The sequence below is a fragment of the Phascolarctos cinereus genome, unplaced genomic scaffold, assembly GCF_003287225.1.
Source record: "Phascolarctos cinereus isolate Bilbo 61053 unplaced genomic scaffold, phaCin_HiC Scaffold_1;HRSCAF=81, whole genome shotgun sequence".
Taxonomy (NCBI): Eukaryota; Metazoa; Chordata; class Mammalia; order Diprotodontia; family Phascolarctidae; genus Phascolarctos; species Phascolarctos cinereus.
In genome coordinates, this window is record NW_027555514.1 from 121,123,425 (window position 1) to 121,148,807 (window position 25,383).

Here is a 25,383-nt window from a genome sequence, read left to right on the forward strand (position 1 = left end):
CTCCTCTACACCCCCTTCTCTGCTCTGACACTGCCACCACTCTGGTGTAGGTTCTTATCACCTCACACCTGGATTCTTGCAATAGCCTACTAGTGGGTCTGCCTGCCTCAAGTCCCCAACCACTGCAATCCAGCCTCCATTCAGCCACTAAAGTGATTTTTCTAAAGTGTAGATTCAACAATGTCATCCCTCCCCACCTCCACTCAGTAAACTCCAGTGGCTCTCTACTGTGACTCTCCTCCACCACACACACTCAATAAAGTCCAGTAATTTCCTGTTGCTTCCAAAAGCAAATACAAAATACTCTGACATTCAAAGCCCTTCATAACCTAGCCCTCTCCTACCTTTCCAGTCTTCTTATATCTTACTCTCCAACACATAATCTTCAATGCAGTGTAAGTGGCCTCCTGGCTATTCTAGGAACTAGATGGTCCATTTCTCAGTTCTTGGCATTCTCTCCAGCTGCCCCCATACCTGCATAACTTTCTCTCCTCCACCCTGACTCTGACCTCCCTGGCTTTCTTTAAGTGCCCACTAAAATCCCACCTTCTACAGGAAGCCTTTTCCCAAAATTTAATTCCAGTGCCTTCCTTCTGTTAATTATTTCCTATTTATCCTGCATATAGCTTGTTTTTGAATATTGTCTCCTCTATTGGGTTGTGAGCTCCTTGAAGTCAGGGACCGGCTTTTGCCAACTTTTGTATCCCCAGTGCCTAGCACACAGTAGGCACTTAATAAATGTTTATTGATTGATTGGTTGGTTTTTTCAAATCAATATGGACGGCAAAGATGATTTCTTTTTTGAATTTGACATCACTACATTGGAGTACTACCCCTCCTTACAGTAAAGATTCATTATTTCACAAATAATCCTCTTTTTCTGTTAAAAAAAATGCTTTAAAAGAATATTTTTAAGCAAGCTGCTCGGCTTTGCATAAACACCTAACTCTAAGGGAATCATCTTTAGTAATCAGTTTTGTGAGTCATCCCTAGCAATTGAAAAGAGAGCTAGCTATGGAGGAAGAGCCCAGCTTTCCAGAGCAGCAAGGAGGGAGAGGAGTTCTTCTCTCCTCCTCATCACCAATTTATAATGCTGTCTTCCAGCAAGGTCACTCACCCATAAGGAAACACTAAGCACAACAGAGAGGAGTCCATCTGAAGAGTTGAGTAGAGCTTTGAAGAAGCTGCAGATTCTGACAGACCCAAGGAGACCAAAAGGGTGACTTGCCAAGCAGACATACTGCGCACAGGGGCATGGTATAAAGACACAATACAGACAATGGGGATCTGCAGTACCAGTAGTAACCATTGCCTTGGTCACTTTTTCCTCTCTATTAGTTAGTCAACAATCAACTAGTATTTAAGGGCCTACTACAAGTGTACTCTATGTTTATTCTCACTCATCCCACTGATGTTTTACGAAGTTGTGAAAGTGTATGCCCCAAGTTTAAGAGGGTATACTTTCTGCTCAATTGAATCTATCCTATTTTGGAAAATAGCCCACCCATTTCCATAAATGCCTTTTTTGTTGTTGTTCAGTCATATCCAACTGTTCTTGTGAACCAATTTGAGGTTTTCTTGGCAAAGATATCAGAGTGGTTTACCATTTCCTTCTCCAATTCATTTTACAAATGAAGAAACTGAGGCAAACAGGGTTAAGTGACTTGTCCAGATTCACACAGCTAGTAAGTGTCTGAAGTTATATTTTAACTCAGGAATGAGTCTTTCTGACTCCAGGCCTCTCATTCTATCCACTTCACTATCTAGTTACCCCATAAAAGCATAAAAGCATAAATTAACTTTGAACTAATTGCATCAACTGGTGACTAAAGGCATAAGTGGGAGCTTATCAGCAAAGAACCATGAATCTGAAGTAGTCATACCCCAGAGCACCCAACCTGTGAATATGAATAGGGAAGGAGAAGCAGCATAATGGAGAGGGCTACATAAGTAAAAGTTGAGGGAGGAGATATAAGTCCATAGAAAATACTTTAGAGATCCTTAATCTTGAGAGAGGGATAAAAATGTTTTGTTTTGTTTTGCTTTGTTTTGTTTTTGTAGCAGCAGAAGGCACGTTCCCTCTCCACCCCCTGAACGCCCAAGTATTCTGGTATCTCAGCTGAATCACATCAAAGTTTTAAGAGTGTTTACATGACACCACCCAATGGGAATTTGAAGGCTCAAGAAGTATGCATGTGTTTGTTTATTCCCCAGCCTCAGTAAACCACAGAGGTGAGATTAGGATAATGTGGTGAGGCATACTGCTGGCCCCTGAAATAGGGAAAGAAGTAAGAGAAAATACCTCCCTCTAGCTCACAAATCAGGGCTTAATGTCCTACATGAAGAGGAATAAGCAAGTATCTATCATATCACAGCAGCTGCCTAAGGTGCCATTTTTCAACAATTAGAGTTGTAAGGCAGGTGAAAAAGTAGTCGAAAGAACCTGTCAGAATCTGCAGCTGGAATAACCACTGACAGCACAAGTCACCTCCATACCACGATGAGATATCTGTGTAAGACAGTGGTTTCCTAACTAAAATCTTAAAATCTCCATTGAATAACTCCCAGGTATGTGGTCCTGAAATTTCATGGAACCAAGATGAATAGCTTTCTGAGAAAAGAACATCACATTTCATAAAGCACTCTGTCCTTGTCATCTGTGTTTGCAGAGTATGATTCTTAATGTTTCCTTTACCAAAGATATATGATTTTGTTGTAGGTGCCTATTACCTATCGCAACTCTGGTGCCCCTTAGAGGAGAGGAAAGAGGGACTAATAGTTTAAAGTTCCTACTGTGTGCCAGGCACTGTGCTAAGCATTTACAAATATTATCTCATTTGTCTCTTTGGGCAGCTAGATGTCACAATGGGTAGAGAGCTCTATCTGGAGTCAGGGACTCATCTTCCTAAGTTCAAATCTGGCCTCAAACATTTACTAGCTGTGACTCTGGGTAAGTCATTTAACTCTATTTGCCTCAGTTTCCTCATCTGAAAAATGAGCTGGAGAAGAAAATGGAAAACCACTCCAGTACCTTTGCCAAGAAAATCCCAAAAAGGTAACAAAGAGTCAGACCAACTGAAAAACGAGTAAGCATTCAAACACAATCTTCATAAGCCTCTTTCACCAAAATACTGATCACAAAATCTTAACACACTGCTGACAAGCCTCAACAAACTAAGTTGGGTTGGTCCTCGGATGATCAAAACACTGCGATGTTGAGACCATATAGGAAACTTTCCCAGAATGTTTGAACCTGTTAGAATCTGCAGCTGGAATAGCCATGGCAGCACAAATCACCTCCTTACCACGATGAGATATCTGCGTAAAACAATGGTTTCCTAACTAAAATCTTAAATGATAAAGTCATTCTAAGGGTCCCTAAGGAGTTATCTAAGTCAATTTAATTTTTTTTAGCCAGGGAAATAACTATAACTTAGATTATCCACAGGAAAGTTTACAATCATAGATCGTTCAAATGTAAGAACCTTGAGAGAAAGGATGATGTCATTCTTTGTATTTATGTCCCCAGTGCCTGGCACAGTGACCAGCACATGGCAGGTACTTTAAAAACGCTTGTTGGTCCATTGAATCTATTCTATTTTCAAAAATAGAGAAGAAAAAATTTTCAGTCTCCTCTTCCATCATTTAACAATTTCTATTCTTATTCAAGGGTACCTTTGTGAGAATGAAAGCACTTACATAGTAACTACTCTAATTTATGCAGACATTTTCATTTAGAAGCCTTGAGTAAAAAGCTACACAGAAACACGATGAACAAATTGACTAAATGCTCTCTTCCTACTAAAGACATTAACTAAAGTTTGTTTTTTAACTATAACTTACCTACCTGATAAATTGCCTACATCAGCCATAAAAGAACTGTCAATAAGATTTTTCTTGAAAAGAACCCTTTCTAAAAAAGGTTGGGCATATCTCAAAATTTATGGTTCATAAGTTGTTTGCATCTTTAGTTTTTTTCCCATTAAATTACCTTTAAGACATTGAAACATCTTAAGTGGCTTTTTTGGGGAGCATGGGTGTGTGGAGATTATTGTTAAGAAAATCATTGACCTGAGAAGTAGGTTATGAAAATGGCAACTTGCCTGGCTTCCTAGATCTTGATATGCTTTCTCTAAAATTGTGAAGCATACCTAGAATGCAGACATTTGATTTTCATTCTTTTGAGTTATCTTCAAAGATTCTCTAGCTTTTTAAAAACATATCATTATTCCCTGACTGCTGGTCAAGTTGGCTGGCTGTTTCTTGTCGTTCAAAGACCCCAGACAACTCATTTCCTTAAGAAAGCCTTCTAAGATTGAGCAGATGAATAAAAGCCAACAGGCACCCTTGCTTGGATGTAGAACTCCTACTTTTGTTTCCCCAGTCACAAAGGAAACACATTGTAAACCTTAAAGCATCATGTAAATGTGAGTTATTATTATCATCATCTAGTCAAATCCCTTTATTTTATACATCAGAATTACTTGAGTGTTTTATAGTACTCATGTGCATTCCTTGAACTCTGCGTGCATTCAGGGTAGCTTGTCCATTGGTTATCCTTTCCCGGAAAGCAAGGACTGTGTCAAGGAAATTCTCCCCTTACAGTGCCTAGTTCAGCATTATTGAATAATGAATAAATTATTTTGATTATTTCAGTAAAACCTCCACTAAAGACCTACTGTTATCAAGTTGACCCAGGATTGGCTCAAAGGTCACACCAACTGCATCAATGTTTTGGAAAGCTTCAAGAATTGGTCCAGCTATAGACTAAGATGCCTTTTGTCCAAGAACCAGCCTAATTAAATCTAAAGAGGTTCTCCACCAAAAGCTCTCCCTTCACCAGATGATGGTTATTTTTTTCAGCCACAACAACTTATAGATAAAAGGAATATTCACAATAATGGCATCACAGATCCCTGAAATATTTTTAAGTAAATTACCATGAAAAAGCAATTCAGTCACAGTATTGTAGCCAAGTGTTCTAAGTCAGGAGCATTGTCATCCATGTTGTTGTTATTCAATCATTTAAGTTATATATGACTTTTCATGACCCCATCTGGGATTTTCTTGGCAGAGATACTGGAGTAGTTTGCCATTTCCTTCTCCAGATCATTTTACGGTTGATGAACTAAGGCAAACAGGGTAAAGTGATTTGCCCAGGGTCACACAGCTAGTAGGTATCTGGGGTCAGATTTGAACTCAGGTCTTCCTGACTCTGGGCCCAGGGCTCTAGCCACTGTGTCACCGAACTGCCTATTTCATCCCTACTAGGTGCCATTCAATATTCACTAACTCAGAAATGCATCTGTCATCTCAAGTGTTAATTTCTGGTTATGATTAATTATACTATTTTGTCACATCTGGATTGATGAGATTTTTAATATATTGTTACTATGGGCCCAGGAAAGGATTAGAAGAATTGAACATTTGTTATGCTTCCAATCACCATAATCTTAAGATGAAATATTTTTACTAATTCATTGACACGACTGTTTTAAATACTCAATGCTGAGCCTGTGTCTAAAAAAACAATATTTTTCAACTCTAAATTCTTAGTAAATATATGTGGCATTTCAGAGTAAGAATAAAAGAAGAAAAGGGAACTTCATCCCCTACAAGGGTGGTACAGTGGAGCCAGGTGGTGATACTACCTCAAAAGAGACTCTGGTTAGATGAGAGTATTTGTGGCCCTCTGGTAAGAGGCTGGATGTAGTCTCCTGGGAGAGGGAATGTGAACATATTCTAACAGAAGGAAAAGAAAATGGCAGCTTCATCTTGAGCTCAAGGAGCTTACCTGGACCTGCATGATGATTGGATGACACATTCCTCTCTGGTTATTGACTTCTACCATACCCCAGAAACCTCTTCTTCCTCAAGCTCACTCCAGCCCTGGAATTCACACATTGGAAGTGCCCTCCACCTCTTTGGGCTCTGCCTGTCATTGGATAACTGCTTCCAGAACCTCCATTTTAGGAGGGTGGCGAGGCCAGCCAAGCCTCATTCCTCTCCAGGCTGTCTCTGGGCTTCCCACCAGCTCTCTTTTCTCTCCTTGTCCCACAGCCCCTTTCAGCTCATTTGGATGTGCTGTTTTTCCCCCCATTAGATATAAACTCCTTGAAGATAAGAACTGTACTTCTCCTTCAATTTGTGCCCCCAGTGCCTTTTGGAGCATTGAAAAAGTGCTTGTTAACTGATGACCCGACTGATGACGATTAAGGGACTTCCCCCAGATTTCGGTAACCATACACCTGCCACAAGTCAGCATTCTCCCAAGATCTATGTTGTGTTGTGCAAACTTGGCCAGAGGTATTCAAGGAGAAAGGGTACTCCCCATGCTGATTTGGAACACCTGGCCTCTGCTGTATAGTAGAAATGGGTGATGAAACGCCTGCTGCTTAATTTTAGTTCCTAGTTATTCACGTTGTATCCTGTTTTAAGTAAATGTCCTTTTACATTACTGGGATGTCATATGATTGCTCCTGACTGGTCTGGGAGTAGGGAAGGATTCAGAGAAGAAAAATATGGGCTTGTGAGCAGTGGTTGAATAGATGGCAAACAAAAAGTTTCTAATAACCTCTATATAACATTGAAAGGAGTGTCTACCTCATTTGATAATATAAATATAAATAATGTAAATTAAATAAATTAAAAGATAATAGATTTTAGACTCTAAAGTTGAAAAAGATCTTAGATGCTACCTAGTTCAAACTCATTGTTTTTACAGTTAAGAAAGTTTCAGACCATAAATATTGTGACTTTTCAAGTTCACACAGAACTAGAAGCCCAATCTTTTAATTCCTGGCTCAGTGTCTTTCTAACATGCCTTGCTGATGTATAATAGTAATTCAGTTTACTATACACAGTTATTCCCATTGAGATGTTCTAAGGAAGATAAGTCAACAAGCATTTATTAAGCTCCTACAGTGTGCCAGGCATTGTGCTAAGTGCTGGGATACAAAGAATGGCCAAAAAAAAACCCCACAAACAAACAAAAAAAAGACCCCTGATCTCAAGGAGCTCACAGTTTAATGAGATTTGCTGCAAAAGTATATGTAGCAAATTGTTTTCTCATAGAACTATATCACATTGAGCCCTAGCACCTTTGGAGACTGGCATATTTACAGAGTCTAGTCAAGGTTGTTAATGAGAATGATGGAGGAATGGGAGGAGCCCTATAGACTTTTCATACATTGTTTTTATTAAATAAAACACTAACATTACATTTTAGCATTCTTTTTCATATACAAAAATTGTATTACTTCCTATTAGACATAACACTTTGAGTTACTTTTCCAGTAATGAATGAATGAATAAGTTTCTACCAGTAAGTCTCAAATCAATTTTTAAAAAAAGTATCACATCAGTCCCAGCAGCTTGGCATAATTTTTAAGAGATCAGGAGCACCGTAGCAATCATAAATTTCAAACACAGACATTTCCTCAGAAATCAGAATGAATAGAAGACGGCAGAACAGAAGTGGGAACTCATGAACTCAACCAAATTCTCTTCCAAACAACTTTAAAACAACACCTCAAATCATATTCTGAAGCAGGAGAGCCAACAAAAGGTCAGAGTGAAATAATTGTCCAGTCCAAGACAACATAAGAGGTTGGGACTGGGGCCTTGGAGGCAGCTGCACCAGCTGCAAGGACAGTTGGAAACTCTCAGCCCACCGATGGTAATGGGGTTGGACAGGTGGTCAGAAAGAGATTACAAAGGACTCTTGACTAGTACTAGGTTCAAGACCCTGTTGCATTGACCATATATAGTCTTGGGGAACAGTTCTAAGGCAAATGAGAGCACTAATGCTTGCAGCCACAGGGGAGCAGATGTCCTGGTTACAGTTCCAGGGCAGAGAAGAGTCTTATGGATGCTCACAAGGGAACAAGAGACCTAGTCTCAATTCCAAGGCAGAAAGGGGCACCAACACCTGGAAGCAGGAGAGAAAAGGCCGAAGTCACAGTTCCAGGGCCAAGAGATGACCTTGTGGCTATAGGAGAACAAGGTCCCTTCCTGGGTAAAGATCAGAGCACAGGCCAAGAGAACAGTGACCACACTTCTCCTTAGATCGTACAACCTTGAAAGAACCAAAAAACTATAAACCCATAAAACTAGCTCTGAAAACAGTAGCAAAAACAAAAACAAAAACCTGAAGCTTTGGACAGTGCCCCTTCCACCCTGGGAGAGGAGACCAACTTTAACATAAAGTTAAAAGTCAAGAAATAGGCCAGAAAAATAAGTAAACAACAACAGAAAAGAATCTGGCCATAGAAAGTTACCATGATGACAAGGAAGATCAACATAAATTCAGAAGAAGACAATGATGTCAAAACAGCTACAAGCAAAGCCTCAAAGGAAAAAAAAGTGAATTGAACACAAGCCCAACAAAAATTCCTGGAAAAGCTCAAAAAGGACTTTCCAAATCAAATAAGAGAAGCAGAGGAAAAATTGGGGAAAGAAATGAGAGTGATGAAAGAAGTTTAATAAAAGAAAATCAACAGCTTGGTAGAAGAGGCAAAAAAAAATATTGAAGAAAATAACGCCTCAAAAAACCAAATTGACCAAATGATAAAATAAGCACAAAAATCTACTGGAGAAAAGACCTCATTAAAAACCAGAATTGAGCAAGTGGGAGCTAGTGGGTCCATGATACATCAAGTCAAAGGAATGAAAAAAATGGAAGAAAATGTGAAATATGTCATTGGAAAAACATCTGCCCTAGAAAATACATCAGATTGATTAAAGAAATGCTAATTTAAAAACTCTGAGGTACCACCTTATACCTATCAGATTGGCTAATATGACAGAAAAGGAAAATGACAAATGTTGGAGGGGCTGTGGAAAAATTGGGACACTAATGCACTGTTAAGACAGCTAGGTGGCACAATGGATAGCGTGCTGGGCCTGGAATCAGGAATACTCATCTCCCTGAGTTCAAATTAGCCCTCGGGCACTAGCTGTGTGACTCTAGCCAAGTCACTTCACCCTGTTTGCCTCAGTTTCCTCATCTGTAAAATGAGCTGGCGAAGGAAATGGCAAACCACTCCAGTATCTTTGCCAAGAAAACCCCAAAAAGTGGGGTCATGAAGAGTCAGACATGACTGAGACAACTCAACAACAACAATAACAATAATGCATTGTTGGTGGAATTGTGAACTAATCCAAACATTCTGTAGAGCAATTTGGAACTATGCCCAAAAGGTTAGAAAACTGCGCATACCCCTTCACCCAACAATACCACTACCAGGTCTGCACCCCAAAGAGATCAAAGGAAAAGGACAAGGACCTATATATACAAAAATATTTGTAATAGCTCTTTTTGTGATGGCAAAGAATTGGAAATTGAGGGTCTGTCTATCAATTGGGGAATGGCTAAACTAGTTGTAGTATGGGATGGAATACTATTGTGCTGTAAGAAATAATGAGCAGGATGGTTTCAGTAAAACCTAGAAAGACTTTTAAGAAAGTGAAGTGAGCAGAACCAAAAGAACATTGTATACGGTAACAGCAATATTGTATGATGATCAGTTGTGAATGACTTGGCTATTCTCAGTAATAATAATTCAAGATAATTCCAAAGGACTCATGATGAAAAATGCTATTTGTCTCCAAAGAAAGAATTGATGAAGTCTGAATGTACATCAGAGCATACTTTTAAAATTTCTCTTGGTTGGGGAGGGCTATCTATGTTTTCTTTTGTAACATGGCTAACATGGAAATATGTTTTGCATAACTTTACTGTATAATCTATATCAAATTTTTTCACTTCTTAAGGAGGTGGGGGGAAGAATTTGGAACTCATAATTTTAAAAAACAAATGTTTAAAAAATTACATGTAAAAAAATTTAAATTAATAAATAGATAAATAAAAGAAATCAGAAAGTATTGATATTAGAGTCCAATGGATATATGTGTGTGTGTGTGTGTGTATATATAGATATATATATATATATATATATTATATATATATATATATATATATATATATATATCTCAACCTTGCTTTCTCTATATATAAACCATTGCCAGTAGGAGGGCACCAAATTTATTTTCTTGTTCAGTGCTTTGGATTTCATATCTCGCTCTCTAACCCCTAGATGAAATGCGCAGGGAAGCCCTCTGTATTTGTTTCCCCCTCCCTCTTGCAAAGAGCTTACATGGAGAGTTTTCTCTCCCACACAACATTAGGGAGTAGTGTTACTGTGTCCTGAAGTTCTGGGATGGAATTATCAAGCTATTAAAAATAATTACATACCGGTTACTAATTTATTAAATACTTAATGTGATGAAAACCAGTTGTCCATGGCCTAAAATCCAGGCTTAAGCTGTTACATCTGGGCCATGTCCTTTATGGATATAAACTGGTATCCAGTGGAGTGACTCAGCTGACTTTCAGTGAACATCTTTATTAATGATAACCTAGAAGAAAGCATAAACATCAAATTAATTGAGTTTACAGATAATGACAGCTGGTGAGATGCCAGAAAGAGCAGAGAAACTACAGGCAGGTCAAGCTAAATTAGAAATGCATTTAAAAAGTAATTTAGGAGAGTGGTTCCATTTGAAGATGTAATCCCAAATCATGGAGGCAACTTTATCCCATAGAAAACTAGTAGGTGGGCAATACTTAGAATCAAGGATGCTAAATGAAGGGATAAGAGTAAGAAGAAATATACTTAATAAATAAATTGTTTCACTATTGTTAAAGGCTATATCACAACACCTAGATTCCTTGATTCTGTGTTATAAATAAATCAATTCAACTGAACAAAATTCAATGAAAACAACCGAGTTAGTGATGGGGGCTACTTAGATTAACTTTGGGGAAGACGTAAATAACTCACTCTCCAGACTTTTTTTCCTCTTTATAGCCAGTTGCCTTGATAACCCTGGAAAAATGTCTACCTGGATTAAAATGTAAGGTCCTTGACAACAAGGATGATTTTGCTTTCTTGTATTTATATTCCCATCATTTAGCATAGTGCTTGACACATAGTAAGTGCTTCACATGCTCCATCAATTCATCTATCTATCTTTCTATCTAACTATCCATCTATGGATCTAGAAATTCTTGTGCCTGAAACAAATTCAGTTGAGTGGAGTGAGAGGGTTAGGAGAGGGAGTGATCTGAGGAACTGCTTCCCAGCCTATCACTCATCTCAAGGCTGCTTGGTAGCCATGCTATTACTCTCCCTGGAAGTATATCCTTTATCCTGGAATAGCTGAACCCCTGTCTCCTTGGGAGTTAAAGACCCTGAAATAGCATCCTTTCTCCCCTGGAAGCAAGGAGTTTAGAAGATTGCTTCCCAGCCCAAGGATTGTCCCCAGAAGCTATGCTGTTTCCATCCCTATGGATAAGAGAAGCATTATCCTCACCTGGATAATACTGCCCCTGTCTCTGGAGGTCATGGGATGCTAAAATGACCATTTTTATGGGAAATTTGTGATTGGAATACCGCTTCCCAGTCCAGTGCTTTTCCCTGGGAATCCCAAGTCAAAGAAAGTCCAGATAGATGAGAGAGAGACAGAGAGACAGAGAGAGACAGAAAGAGACAGAGAGAGACAGACAGACAGACAGAGACAGACAGAGAGACAGAGACAGAGAGGCAGAGAAAGAGATAATAAGAATGTTCTCTATATTTAAAAAAAAATCTTTCCCCAGGTAGAAATTGGTCTGGAACATTGTACACCTACCTGCCACCTGGCTGTGGAGCTGTGAGGGTGGAGCAGTGAGCTCCTCCCCAGACTTCCCTTTAAAAATATTCTCAGACTTTTCCACCTAACTCCATTTACCCTGTTTCCCTGCTTGGTCTCGGCCCAGCATCAGGTACCGTAAAACACCCCTTCCCTTCTTCTGCTTCCTTTTGTGTATTGTCTTCCCCCATTAGATTATTAGCTCCTTGAGGGCAGGGATTGTCTTTTTTTTCCTTATTTGCAGCCTCAGGGCTTAAATATTTATTAACTGACTAGTACAGTCTGCTCTAAGCCACTTTTTGTCTGGAGGAGGAAGAACTCTTTCTCTCAAACTCTATCCCAACACATATCTTACCTCTGGATTGACCCTCTGGAGATGTTAGATTCTCTATGGATCTTCAGAGACTAGGACAGCTATCAAAAGCACTCCCCCAGATGTCACAGCTCTGGGGCAAATCCCTGAGGGCAACACCCTAGTTATGGTTCTGACTGCAGGGAAAAGCTCAAATGAGAGCAAAAACTGCACTACTGCCATCAGATAGATACTCGCGATTTTTAAAATTCATGTGACAATGTTGCATAATAGAGAACACATTGGACTTAGAGTCAGAAGGACCTGGATTCAAATCTTGCCTTAGATACTTACTAGCTGCATGGTTCCACTTGAAGGTGTAATTTCCAGTCACTTAACTTCTCTGTACCTCAGTTTCTTCATCTGTAAAATACAAAAGTTAGACTATATTATCTTTAAGGTCCTGTCCAACTGTAAATTTATGATCATCTAGATTATAAATACTGATGATGGAGAAGACCAGGGTAAGAATTTAATTTCTACCAAAAGGATATAACTGAAAATATGGTAGGAATAAGGATGGAGACTGGACCTGTGATTTCATCGGTATGGGGAACTCCCAGGTGAGACAACTCCATGTACCCATTCAGACCAGCATTCCCTCTGCAATCTATAGTCTTAAAGAGTTGCCTAAAGCAGGGCTACTTAAACTTTTCCCACTCTCAACCCCTTCAGCGCTTCTTAAACTGTGGGTCTTGACCAGTTAAGCCCAGCCAGTTTAAGAAGTGCTGGCCTAAAGAACTGAGAGAATAATATTTTTTAAAATTCAAGGCAAGAAAAAATTAGCTTGAAGAATCCAAGAAAAAGAAAACAAGATTAAAAAAATTTTTTAACTGAAATCACTCCTTTCTTCTCCCAGTAGAGAGAGATTGGGACTAGAACACAGATGTGGAATATGATCTAAAAATTTCAGATGTAATCATTGTGCCACTTGGTTTTGTCTCAATGTTATTTATCCTTTGTGCAAAGAAGGAGGTTTTGGGGAAACTACTGCAGTGAAAAAAAAAAGTAATAATAAAACTTTTTAAAATAAAGAAAATTATAAAATTACATCCTAAGAGAACTGGTGGAATCACTTCTAGATAAATTTTTAAGTCAGTCGGATTGATAACCAAAGAATAGCATCTTGTGAAAGAAATGAAGCAGAGTGCCTAAAAACGTATTTTTCAAACTTGACTTCTCTGGTTTTAGCACTAGAACTGGAGTTTTGCCATGCTTATAATTAAATTGGACATATTTAGCTACACTACATTTTTTTCATTTGTAATAAATAATGCGTTGATACCACATGCTGCAATTTGCAGTTCATAATAACACTAATCACTTTTTTCCAAGCCAGTCTTCAGGGTGGCTGCTAAAAATCTGTTGAACTCTTAAGCACCCTTAGCTTTTCCTCTGCAGTAGTAATTAACACACCCATCATTAGTTGCTAATGGCCACCTGTCAGAAGGCAGAATCAATTTAAAGCTGCAGTTCATGGGGTTCTTCCTCTCCTAAAAAGTTTCTTTTTACTTAACTAAAGCTTTTTCTTGCCAAAGGAACAGATAAAATGGAATTCCAAACACTACTCAAAGTATTCATAGAATGTTAGGGTTAGAAAGAATTTTAGAAAGGATTAGTCCAACATTCTTATATTACATACGAATAAAATGAAGCTCAGAAAGGCTATGACTTGCCCAAGGTCACATAATGCCCTGTTTCATCATTTTATAGTCTGGGGTTTTACGTGGCTAATTTTATGTCTATTACTTATAGCGCCTTATAGGCTCCAGGTCCCCAGTTGAGGAAGTTACCCTGGTTTGTGACTGTTTTGATCCATCAGCTAGGATTCCTTCAGGAATAGATAACTAAGATCATCCAGGGGTGGGAAACCTGCTGCCTCATGACCCTCTGTGTCCTCGTATGGGGCCCTTTGAATCTAAACTTCACAAAACAAATCCCCTTAATAAAAGGATATGTTCTGTAAAACTTGGACTCAGTCAAAAGGCTACACCCAAGGACTTAGAAGGCCACATTCAGCCTTGAGGCTGAAGGTTCCATACCCCTGTGGGGAACAATATGTGAATTAATCAATTTTGTCTTTACTGCAAAAATAAACTCTTTATTAAAATACTAAGTTATAGATATAACTAATCAGTAATTACTAATATTTCCACATGTATTTAAGGAAGGATACAGAGCAAAATTTCTAGAAATACAAAACCTTGATTAAAGAGATTAAATTTCAATTTTCTATTCAATTCTTACTAATCATAATTACATCAAACCTCTATTTTCCTGATTTCAGTTATTTAAAAGTCCTGGAGCTTGACTTATACACAGCTTCCCAACAGATTGTAAGCTATTGGTCCCTTCTGTTGCTGGCATAAACAATACTTCCTCAAATTAAGATACAAATAAATAGTGTCTGAGACTCCATTGTGCTAATTTCAAAAATGGTCTGAAGTCTGTACTTCCTATACACAAGAGAGAACCATTTCTAATTAGTCTGGTATTTCTCAGTCCACATCTAGTTCTATTTTGATCAAATGAAGTACATAACATGATAGCACGTGACTTTCTCAAGCCTTGTAAAAATCCCATGTGACCTATATAAGCTTTAATGATCCTTATCCATGCTCCAGCTCTGGTTAAGTCTTGAGTCCTAGAGAAATGCTACATCTCTCCCCCAGGGAGATGCTAGGTATACCCCTGAAGCATCAAGAAGGGTTCTTTAATGCCACCAGCTCAAGTCTCCACTAGTGTACTTTATCCCCAAGATTATCAGTTGAGAATCATTTTAGTTAGCCAGACTTAAGTAGCTTTTATAAAGGGTTATTGGTCAAGGTGATACAATAAAAAACAAAACATCCTCCCAAAATTCTGTGGCACACTCACCCACCAATACATACAGAGTCAAGGGGAAAGTGGACTCAAGCTTAGCAAGCTCATGTGGCAAAGCAGTAACTAACTCATAGATCCTGGTTCCTAGCAGTTCATTGGTGAGGTGCTTAAGAAATTCCTCCTGCAAATGAGGTAGTCTCTTTGTTGGATTCCTCATAGAGCTGTGAATGTATGTATATTCTGCCCTTGTCATCCAGGGATGTCACTAGGACACTGATAAAAGAATGGGAAGTCCAACATACTCAAGACTTTTCTTAGCTCACAAAGTCCTCATCTCAAAGTGAAGGGAGGGAAGTAGACCTGAGCCAAGATTGAAGCTGAAGCTTCTCTTTTCCCCACCACTCCCATCCTCTGGTTCTTCTTCAGGAGTTTGCTGGAACACTCTCCTAGATTGACAATTGCTGGAATTTCCAAATTCAACCAACCAGATGCTTCTTCATAATACCCAGAAGGCATGATGAAATCCCTCAGCCCATTAAAACCAGCTTGTTGCCTAACAATATTTCACTTCATCTGCTGGTTTCAAAGCCTTTTTATACCTAATCTGAAAGCTGTAATTAAGAATGATTGATTGTATATCTTATCATTTACTTCAAGTGGAGTGGGATAGCAATTGATTTACTCAATCATCCCACCTTTTGTTCTCCAGTTTTGATATTTGCTGACTCCAGCAAATTTATTAGGGTGTATTTGGCAAATTCCATATTCCCAAATCCTAGATGGCTGCTTAGTGAGTTAGGGCAATTCTATACTTCCTTTTTGATGCCTTCTTCAGTGCTTTATACTGCATTAGGAAAAGTATGGGGAAAAGTCTATGTGGCACAGTTCTTAAATTCAATAATTAATTTTTTTTCATACTTCCAAATGTGTAATGGTAAAAAAAAAAACATTAAAATAAACATCATTTTTACAAAGTCCTAATAGGGCAATACCTGTCTTGTTGTTTGCAAAGATTCTTTCCCAACCCCAGAATAACAAAGCAAAGAAAGATAAACAGAAGAAGAAAAATCAGGTAGGGGCCAAATGCTACCACTAAATGAGCAGTGGATTCAGATGAGACTAGAGTTTATTTACTCTCCTATTCCCATTAAGGGGCCCTCTAATCTGGACCCACACACATATAGGCTGCCCTTAGTCATTTGACTAACTTTGAAAGGAAAAGAAAATTATTAAGCTTCCTTTCTCAAAAAGAAAGTTTTGTCCCTACAGAGATTCTCAGATCACATGGTACTCTTCCCACAGAGATTAGGCACCTCGGATCAGCTGAAAGTCATCGACCCCTCACCACTAGGTATAAAACCAGAGTGTCCAAAGTAGAAATCTCTTTTGTGGGTCCCTCAGCACCTAAGGATATTCAGCTGGGGTATGGACAAAATCTTATAGGACACACGGCACCCACGTAGCACTTTTCTGTTTTCTGAGCCTTGTGATAGGCAGAACAGAAAAGAGGAGAAGATATTACTAGTAGTATAGGAAAGTAGTAAATTACAATAAATATGAGTGGAATCAACGCAGCAATTGAAGAGTTTTTAGAGTGATATACGAGGTGTCCCAAAGGTCTTAGTGCAGTTTTAAGCTTTAATAGCTAAAAAGACCTTTGGGACACACTATATTTGCAAATTAACTACTTTGTACTTGTATACAAACTCTACTAAAAGAATATTTACATTAGTCAAAGATCTGGGGGTGAAGGAGGTAGAGATATAGTTATAATGTGAAAAATATATTCATTTTGGGGTAGTTACAGCACAGTTCCAAAAAATAAACACATTTCTCACCTGGTAAATATGCAAGAAAAAGGTTCTTTGAAAAGGCCTCTTTTTCTTTGTGTTATATTTAATCATATTTAGTTATGCAGATATACTTTAAAGTAACTGATGAGAGACAGTGGAGCTTATGTAAAATATTAAAGGTCTTGTTTTGGGGGCTCTGAGAAAACAGGTGCACTAATGCATTGTTGATAGAGCTGTGAATGGGTCAAGACTTCTGGAAAGCAATTTGAAACTATGCACAGAAAGTTACCAAACTTTGACCCAGCTATGCCCTTACCCCAAAGAAACTATACCCCAAAGAAAAAGGAAAAGGACCTACATATGTAAAAACATTTATCACACCTCTTTTTATGGTAGTGAAAAATAGGAAAAATATAGCATTGCCTTCCTATTATGGAGTGGCTAAATAAATTGTAGTTATAAGAAATCGTGAAATGGAAGATTTCTGAGGAAACTAGGGAGACCTCTGAACCAGTGAAGAGAAAGTAAGAGTAACTAGGAGAACAATTTATACAATGATAACAAGAGTATAGAGAAAAACAACTTCAAAAGATTTTAGAACTCTGAGCAATGATAAGCCACAAGTCCAAAGGGACGAAGATGGAACACAACACAGGGCCTTCTTTTTTCATCTGGCAGTGGGGCTAAGTGACTTGCCCTGAGACACACAGCTAGTAAGTGTTAAGCGTCTGAAGCTAGACTTGAACTCAGGTCCTCCTGACTCGAGGGCTGGCACACTATCCACTGCACCACCTAGCTGCTCCAGAACGTGTGCCACTGGGCCTTCTTATAGAGAGGTGACGAACTGAAAATGCAGAAAGATATACATTTTCAGACGTGGCCAATGTGGGGGTTTGTTTTGCTAGACTATGCAGCTATATATTGAGGGCTTTTTTTCAGGTCTGCATTTTTTACTTGCTCAATTAGAAGAGTAGAGAGGACAGGTTAATTTTTAAAATGTAAAAGAAGAAAAAAAAATTTCTAAAGATTAAGCAACCACTTAATTAGAGTAACACAATAAAGTAATTTACTGCGGATGTAACAGAGAATCAAAGTAACACTTACCTTGCATGAAAGGGGAGAAAAAAGGAAAAGGAGTGGAAAGAAAAGAAAGGAAACGAGAAGAGAAGAAAAGAAAAGAAGCCCTCCTTTTACAAATGAGAAAACTTCAGTGTAAAGAAGTCAAATGCCTGAGCTAAGATTATCCAGTGAATTAGTGGCAAGTGCATGTCTAGAATCTAGGGCTTTTGATCCCTAAACCACTGCTCTTTCCATTTCATCACTCTCTTTGACTTTTGAAAGAAGCAAAGAAGAAGATAAAGCCATATTTCAAGAAATTCCATGGTAAAATATTCCAAGGAATTCTTTAGCCCCCTAATAAGATTCAAAGAGATAAAATTGGATCCGTTTGGTGAGTATGAAATACTTAAATATAAACCCAAATGAAAATGAGAGAATAATGTTTAAAATCACATGCTTGCTAAAGAGAAAGCAATAATGCCATGTTACAGCCTGCAAAAATACTATCAAGAATATTAATTTTGGCATATTTTTAGAATCCATAAAAGATAGCTAACCAACTCAGTGGAGCATATAATCAGAACCTCACAGGATGATCATGTAATTTTAATCCATCAAAATAAAAGGCAAAGATCTGACTCTTCTGCTGACTCTTATTTCCTGAGTTCCCCTCAACTCCCACAACCTAGCTTAAAAAGACAGAGCAACATAGGGATTTAGAGCTAGAAGGGGCCTTAGTTCCATCTAGTCCAATTGCCTCGTTCTTAAGCACCAGGGTGTCTGTTGCACTATATAAAATTAAAGCAGAAAAGACAGTCATTTTTTTGAAGTTTCACACACTTCCTCACGTAGCAGAGGCTCTGGAGCCTCTCCACCAACCTCTGCTCCCATTGGCAATTTGAATTAGAGTTCAGCTGGTTATTTGTCCCCGCCCTCAGTTCTACAGGTAGCTCTAAGTCAGGAAAAGGGGTCTTTCTAGTGCTATAGTTCACAACACCCCACTGGTATGTTCCTCCCCCCATGATTATCATTTGTCACAATTTGCTTTTAGAAAAAAAATAATAAAAAGCATAAAATACTCCCTCAAAAGCATATAACACACTCTTCCAGAAACTCTCATTTTACAGATGGGTAACTGAGGGTCAGAGAGGTTAAGTGACTTGCTTAGTCACATACAGCTAAAAAGTAGCTGAGGAAAAAATTCAAACATAGCTTTTCCTGATTCTAAATTCCAATGCATATCTGCTGACACAAGTACTGGTGCATGAGGACATCTTTCCCCAGTAGATTAATTTGATATTAGCTACAAATATAGTCCTGTAACAATCCCAACAAAATTATACCACTTATTCTAGTGCACTGGAGAAGAAATGATATAGTCTTATCACTTTTGTAAAAATTAGTTGATATCTGAATTCTATCAAACATAGACACTTTCCTCCGAGGTCATTGTAAGAGAACACATAGTAAGGTAGTCATCTGTGCAATAATGCACATTGTCCATTAACAAACCTGGTGTCATGAAAGAAATAGATAGTCTTCTAGGATTCTACTCTGGTCAGACCACATCTGGAATATTGTGGCAAGCTCATTACTTCTAATCTCATCACCATCCCGGTAACTCAAGCCTTGACTGTCCACCTCCCTTGTCCACCTCTCTCCTCTTATTGGAAGGCAGGAGGGTAGAATACCAAAGTCCTCCCAATGTCTTCTTTTATAGAGGGTGGAAACTGGACTTTGGGGCTCAGTCCACTCTGTACCTGCTGCTCTGCCTGGTTTTAGCTCCAGGGAACAAAATGCCCCCGTACAGGTACCCCACGGTATCCCCCTACTCTATCCCCATTCCTGCTTTCCTGCCTTTTTCATGTGTGGTCTCTCCTTTAGAATGTAAACTCCTTGAAGGCAAGAACTGTCTGTCTTTTCATTAATTGTATCACAAGTTCTTAGAACAGTGCCTAGCATATAATAGGCACTTAATAAATATTTATTGGATTGGATTAGATTGGCTAGGCACCATGAAAGTTAATGGACCCAGGACCCTAAAGCCCTGAAAACCATGTCAGTTGAAAATGGGAATAGATAAATTGGAGACAAGAAGAAATGAGGGTGAACATGACAATTATCCTCACACATCCAAAAGAGTATCTCACGGAAGAAGAATTAGACTCATTCTGTGTAGGTACAGAAAGCAGAAACAACAACAGTGGTTGGAAGAAAGGTAGGGTGGTACAGAGAAGGGAACACTAGATTTTGAATTAGAGGATCTGGGTTCAAAGACTCTTGAGTCTCTCTGGACTTTAGTGTCCTCTAGATAATAAAAGGTCTAGGTGAACTGATCTTTAACTACTCTGTAGCTCTAAATCCTTTCATCTTGAGTTAGAGAGGAAGATTTAGATTTGTTATAAGGAAAAATTCCCTGACAATTAGAACACTCCAAAAGCGTGATGCGCTTCCTCAGGAAACAGTGAGTCTCCCGTCACTGGAGGCCCTCAAGAACTTGTCCATGGATATTGTAGAGGAGATTGCTACTCAGGTCCTGTGCCACCTAGAGGGTCCTTTCCAGGGCTGAAGCTCTCTCATTCTGTTCCCAGAGACTGCTGGTATTTAGAATTTCCACACTATCATTTTGATCTTATTTTAAGAACGACCTGCTTGTGATACACACTTTACTCACTATAGTTTAGATCCCAAGAAGCCAGTGCTTTTTGTGTCTGAAAATAGCTTTAAAAAACTTATACTCTTCAAGTTTACACAAACCACTGAACTTCACCGGAACTCTCTACTATCTTGAAGATGCTGAGATTTTAGTACACTTGGGTGTGGTAAAGTTTGGTAGCTGCTTTTATAGCACAGCTTGAGTGACAGCTCTTAAGATCCCCCAGTTTTTCATGCTCTCTCTTAAAAATACATTGTATTATTTTGAATCTACTTTACATTCACTTATCCATGTGCAGATTATATTTCTCCACTAGAATGTAAACTTGTTGGGGGCAGGCACTATGTTTTTTTGTCTTGTATATGCAGTGTCCTGAACAGTGCCTTGCTCAAAGTAGACACTTAAAAGATGCTTATTAAATTCCTCGGAATTTAACTTAGCACAGAATTGGGTGTAACAGAACCCATGTGACCAGAGTAAGGAATGGACATGTAGATAGATATTAAGATGTCCCACCCCACATGTCTGAAATGACTGGAATTCCACCTTTGTAGAGAATAGGAAAACAGCCATAGCTAGGGCATTACTGCCTTCCTCTCCTTTCCTCTCTTACAAGGTATTGGAATGCAGATTGAGGCATATTTTGGAGAGAGATGTGACTAATGTGGGGGTCTATTATGCTTTTCTTGCTTTCTCAGTGTGGGGAAGGGGGAAGTAGAAGAGAGAATTTGGGGCAGAAAAAGAAATAAAATTGAATTTAAAAAATGAAAAAGACATTGGGCTTGAAATTATCTATCACACATCAATATTTTAAAGGCTAAAGGTATGGTTCTTTGGGAAAAGTCAATTTTCCTGTTCAATAGTAATTGGGAAAACCATGTAGATTAGATTCGGGGGTGAGGAGAACCTTTGGCCTTGATGCTACATGTAGCCTCCTAGGTCCTTGGGTGTGAGACCTTCTGACTAAGTCCAAGTTTTACAGAACAGATCCTTTTATTAAGGGGATTGTTCTATGAAGTCAAAGGGCCACACTTAAAGATCTAGTGGGCCACATGTGGCCTTGAGGCCGAAGGTTCCCCACCCTTGGTTTAGATGATAGAACATTCAAGAATTAAAGAGTCTGAAATCCAAATGAAATTTCAGTTCCACCAGGGAGGCAACAATTCCTCTTGCCCTCTGTCCTTTTCCATTTCTCTCTTTGAATTCTCTCAGCCATTCTGGAGTCACATCTCTCAACACATACAGGGCTGTGCTTCAGAGTGGCTGTCAAGCCTGCTTGGGGATGACGGCATTACATAAGAATCAGATCACATGTTCTCAAGTCTAAACTTCTTCAATTAGTAATTTTCTGAATTTTAGCAAGGCATTGACAAAATTCCCCACAATATAATAATAGAAAAGGTAGACAGATGTGAGTTAGATGATAGTACAGAAGAAAATAGATTTAGAACCTTTTTAATGATTACAACCACAAAATGATTTATTTAGGATCTGACACTGGATTCTGGGTATGGGCAAATTAATTAATCCTGTTTCCACATATAGAAAATAGCGATGATAATACTCATACTACCTACTTCACAAGGTTGTTGTGAAGGAAGCTTTGTAAATCTTAAAATATTGTACCAGTATTAGCTATTATTGAGTTGCTAGGTGGTGCAGTGGATAGAGTGTTGGGCTTGGAGTCAGGAAAACTCATCTTCCTGAGTTCAAATTAGCTGTGTGACATTGGACAAGTCATTTAACCCTGTTTGCCTTGGTTTCCTCATCTGCAAAATGAGCTGGAGAAGGAAATGGAATACCACTCTAGTATTTTTGTCAAAAAAAAAAAAAAACAAAGGGGGTCATGAAGAGTTGGACATGACTGAAAGAAATGAACAACAAAACAATGTAAGTTATTATTATGAGTAATAGTGTTAATAGCAGTATCCTGGCAAGAGGTCTCTGGTCACTGAGATCTGTCCTTGGCTCTGAGTTGATCACCAGTTTTTTTTAATGATACAGATAAAGCATAAATAGCATGCTTGTGATATTTTCAGATGACATAAAGTAGGAAGGAGAGCTAATAAGTTTGATATTAGAATCCCCATCTAAAAATTTCTCAATGAGCTAGAATGTTGGGCTAGATCTAAAGACATGATATGTAAGAAGGACATATGTAAAATCCTACAATTGAGTTTTAAGACTCAACTACAAAAGCATAGGATGAAGTAAGCACAGCTAGATCAGGAAACACAGGAAGCTAGGCAATCTTAGGCTGCATTGGCAGAGGAATAGTGTCTAGGAAAATAGGGGGATATAGTCTTGCTAAACTCTTTGCTAGTCAGAGTGTTGTGCTTCAGTTCTGGGTGCCACGCTCTAGGGACGAAATTTGACAAGCTTGAGTGTCTCCCAAGGAAGGTGACCAGGATGGAGAGAGGACTGGAAGCCACAGTATATATACAAAGATTACTTGAAAGAACTAAAGATGTCGATAACCTGGAGAAGAGAAGACTCAGGCACAGCCTGATAGCTGTCTTCAAGTATTTAAAGAGCAGTCACATGACAAAAAGGATTAGACTTGTGTTATTTGGTCCCGGAAGAAAGAATCAGGAGTAAAGGGCAGAAACTGAAATAGGATTTCAGGTCAATGTTTTTTAGACATCTTATTAACAAGTAGAGCTATCAAAAAGTGGGGAAAGTCGATTCATTTAAAAAAGAACATAGAATTTTAGAGTTGGGAAGGACCTTAAAAATTTTGTCCAACCTTCTCATGTATAGCCAAAGAAACAAAGGCCCAAAGCAAAAGCTCCAGTCTTCCTGATTCCAAGTCCATCACTCTATTAATTCCTAGACACAGCTGCCTAATCTTACAGCACAAACCTCCTTATCTCAAGACAAAGAGAGACATTCTTAGAATTCTTCCTGTAACATCTGACTCAATTGCATGATAGAAGAAGCAGAATTTGTCTTTACACGGCACTTGAAGACTTAGAAAACACTTTACTCACAATAGCCTATTAATAATACAATTACTATTAATTAATAGTAGCACCACTTAATTATTCATTAATAGTACTATTAATTGATAATACTATTAATAATTATAATTAATAATATTAATCAATAGTACTATTAATCGATAATACTATTACTATTAATAATTATAATTAATAATCATAAAATATCATTATATGATATGAACAAATGACTACAGTAATTTAAATGGAAAGAATGATGCACTAAAAAGAAATTAAAAATCAATGTAATAAAATTATAAAAATCAAGTGGGACTCAAATGAAAAGTTTTGAGAAGACATTCCTCTATGGTGGCTATGAGAGCAAGGAAGCAAGAACAACTGCTTTCTTAAGTGAGCTGGAGATGAGACCTCAGGTATTTGGCTCAGCTCTTTGGCTTAGTGTTACTTTCCCCAAGCACAGATGACAGAATCAGAGTCCTGAGAAATAGATGTTTCCAGCCCTGGCAGCTAGCTACCTACCAATGTTAGAGCTGGGAGCTGACTGCCCAATAGCAGGTAATTCCTGCAATTATTCTGCTTCTTAGAAGAAAAGGAAGAGATGGCCAACAACTGTATCCTCTTGCAGCTGAAATGCCTAAGAAAGCTCGAGTCAGGCTCTAACAAGACAGAAGATCTGGATTCTGAGTTCTTGCGTGAACAGTGCAGACTGAAAGGAAAGTTAAATGCATTCAGTAGTCTCACAAGTCTCCCGAGAGAGTACTTGCTCCCCAAATCTCTCCCAAAATCTTAACTTGATTTTCTGGTTCTTTGCTGCAGGGGAGATTGTTGTATTGTGGTTAGTTTGTCCTTCGTCTGGAAGATGACCATAACATCAAGGAGATGATGACATGCCTTGCAATTGACTATTGGAGTGAAGGAGGCTGTGCAAGGTCACCAGTCCCACTTTCTCCTCCAGAGCCATCTGGGTCCAGTGGTCAGACATTGATCAGGACGACTGGAGATGTCCCAGGATTCAGAGCGAGACCCTGGTCCTTTTAAGCTAAGGTCTTTCCAGGCTCTGTTACCTCCCAAGAGACCATAACAAAGGCCATAGGTTATAGTTCATGTTTTAAGTATGTGTTAATGTATGCTTGTGAATCTTTTGTGATATAAGTTTGTGTTTTTTGTTTGTTTTGTGTGTGTGTGTGTGTGTGTGTGTGTGTGTGTGTGTGTGTAGGAAATAAATAGCTCTTTTATACCTGAAACCTCCTACTTTGTACATTGAGTAACTTTTTTTTTAGGAGGGATATTGCTAATAATACCTTTTGGAGAGACCTTAGACATGACTGCTGCCTAAGCTTCAAGAAATTTTTCCTGGGGTGGAGGCAAAATCAAGCAGGATGTAAGAAAAAGGATTTTCTTTCCCTCTGGACTAACTCAAAGACTCATCCTTATGAATTCAAATCTGTCCTCAGACACTTCCTAGCTGTGTGACCCCGGGCAAGTCACCTAACCCTGATTGCCTCAGTTTGTTCATCTGTAAAATGAGCTGGAGAAGGAAATGGCAACCCACTCCAGTATCTTTGCCAAGAGAACCCCAAACGGGGTCACCATGAGTTGGACACCACTGCAACAGCTCAACAACAAAAATCTCCAATTGGGAACGAGGAGCCAGAATGAGAAGAATCTGATCGACAGTTCTGGAATTGACCCTGGCCCACACTGAGGCCAGAGCCGAGGCCCCGCTTTCAGGTAAAGGACCCTGATCCCTCGGATATGTGCGGCACTTCCAATAATGTCCAACACTGGAATCTGAGCAACCTGTCCACAAAGCTGATGTCTGAGTCCTTTCACTCCTACCTAAATACAGAGCGTGAGTTTGTGGGTTCCCTTAGGGTCAAACTGTGTCTGAAATCTGGACTAGACTGAAGTCTGAACTGAATCTGGCTGTCTTAGGCTGGCTAGAACTATGAATGATTTGAAATCTTAACCATATCACCCAGAGCTCTGTCGCAGCATTGTGCAAGAGCTGCCATCAATAGCTTTCTCTTTCCTTTTATTGATTTA